This window comes from Oratosquilla oratoria, chromosome 30 (genome assembly GCF_046742065.1).
Source record: "Oratosquilla oratoria isolate Oo_2021 chromosome 30, ASM4674206v1, whole genome shotgun sequence".
Lineage (NCBI taxonomy): Eukaryota > Metazoa > Arthropoda > Malacostraca > Stomatopoda > Squillidae > Oratosquilla > Oratosquilla oratoria.
Window position 1 is genome coordinate 52,453,633 of NC_134806.1, and position 2,500 is coordinate 52,456,132.

A 2,500-nucleotide genomic window follows, 5' to 3' on the forward strand; every position below is an offset into this window, starting at 1 on the left:
TTAAAGAAAATTGAGAAAAGTGGAAAATAAGCCAGTTGTTGTTTGCTGGCGACAATGCGCTTGTGGCAGGATCAGAGGAGGGATTGAGGAGCCGTGTGAAAGGAAATTGAAGATAAATGTACGCAAAAGTAAGGTGATGAGATGTACAAGGGGAGAGAGTGACAGCAGACTGGAAGTGAGCATTAAGGGAGAGAGACTGGAGGAAGTGGATAGTTTTAGATACTTAGGTGCAAATGTGGCAGGAAAAGGAGGAGTGGGGGTGGAGGTAGAATGTAGATTGAGAGAAGCGAGTAAATGCCTTGGTGGATTAAAAAGTGTAATGAGAAATAGACATTTGGGAATGGATGCTAAAAGGAGGTTGTATGAAGGAGTGATTGTGCCGACAGCACTATGCGGGGCAGAAACATGGAACATAAGAGAGGAGGATTTTGAATGTGTTTGAGATGAGGTGCCTGAGAAGTATGATAGGGGTTACTAGGCTAGGTAGAGTGAGAAATGAGGAGGTGAGGAGGAGAACAGGGGTGGAAAGGGAGTTGGGAGATAGGGTTGATGAATGAGTATTAGGATGGTTTGGACACATGGAAAGAATGAGTGAAGAAAGATTAGTAAAAGAGGTGTGGAAGGCAGAGGTGGAAGGAGTGAATATGAGGGGGCGTCCTAGGATGAGATGGATGGATGGAATAAATGGGCATTGCAAAAGAGAGGAATGTCTGTTGAGGAAGGACGGGAGAGGACAGAAGATAGGGGTGAATGGAGAAGGGTTGTGTATGGATGATGCTGGGATGCATGAGGGGGAGTGGGTGAGGGATGGGGGTGAGGAAGTATGTATGAGAAATAATTTGACGCAGCCCGAAGGGAATTCTCCCCGTCTTCTCCTTTTCTTCATGAGGGGACGGAGAGGGGGGTCGCCGAATTTATGAAGCGGCCTTGCTGTGGATGTGCTGTGTCTTGCGACACTGCTTCTGACCCAGGGCAGTGGACAGGATGCAGGGATGACCCGTCATCCAGGAGGTGCCAAGATGAGAGGGAGGGAGGAGGGTGGAGGGGAGTAGAATATGTAGGGGATGAAATGGGTGGGAGTGGTTTCTATGCCTTTTCTTTTTGGCTATCCCCCGTGTAAGGGGGGAAAAAGCCTTTGGTATATGTATGTATGTATATATACGTAGTGGATATTTTTGGTTATGCTTTTAAAGAGGCCCTCCAATATGTCATCGTTCTCTCTCTCTCTCTCCTTTTCTCTCTCTCTCTCTCTCTCTCAAAGGATACCCGCTACTCCACGGAAACCGGCAACGGTCAGAAGTTCAATTCAAATCCATTAAGAGATTTTACGATGATGCCAAGAAGAGTGGAAAGACTGTTCTATTCCTGAAATTAGATATCTTATCTCCGTTAGGGACTTGTTGACAGTGAGTAACCATGGAAACGACATTGGAGAGAGAGAGAGAGAGAGAGAGAGAGAGAGAGAGAGAGAGAGAGAGAGAGAAATTGCTTATTACCAATATTGTCTAAATCTTCTCTAGACGTCTCTTTTAGAATATAGATTGTAATGATGAAATTATTTCAATATTATCGACAATAGATATTTACTGTATCTAAACAAGTAACAAAGCATAATATGTTTTCTATGACTTCTGATTGAGTTCTTGGAAAACGATCATAATTCTCAAAATTATATTTTGTTTAACCTAAGGTGATTTTGTACATATTCTATTCGAATTTGACTTGATCTTTGATTTATTAGAATTTTTTTTCATTATATACAAGCGCCGGCTTCGCCGCCATGGCTTCGCCATGGGCGCTTGGCCTGCGGCGCTGCTCGCTTTGCGCTCTGCCCTTCGCTCGCGGCCAATCAATCGTCTCCGTTGCCGTGACGTCAGCGTTCTCGGCCAATCAGTCGTCTCCCTTGCCGTGACGTCACCACTCTTGGCCAATCAGTTGTTCCAGTTGCCGTGACGTCACCGCTCTCTCAGCTAGTCAGGTTCCCGCACCCTGTTACCAAATCACCGTCACCGGCTAGATCATTTTGCCAAAAACAGACATATTAATTTTTTTATTGATTTAGATAATATTTTCTATTTCCGTTTGATTTCTAGTTTAATCTAGTTTGGACCACGTGTTTCGTATTCAGCTAAGTTAACCTTCAGGATGTTAAGATAGAGGGTTAAGATCTTGAGAGTTAAAAAAAAAAATCTCTAAACCTCCGATGACAAATGCAAGGGAACCCTTCGTGACACTGGTCCATAGGGGTGCAAAAAAATTGGCGAATATCTTAATGATGAACCTTATTTACTCTCTTCTGGTTAGTATTGGACGCCTTTTTTTATAACAAATTAATTTATCTTTTTTTTTTATTTATCTGTCATGAATATATTTATCATAAACAAATAATGATAATATAAATCTATAGTTCAGTAAATCATATAAATCTATAAATAATCTATAAATGATAAAAAAAATGTTTGAACAGTCTTCAGGCAGAAATGGGAAGTGAGAAACCTAT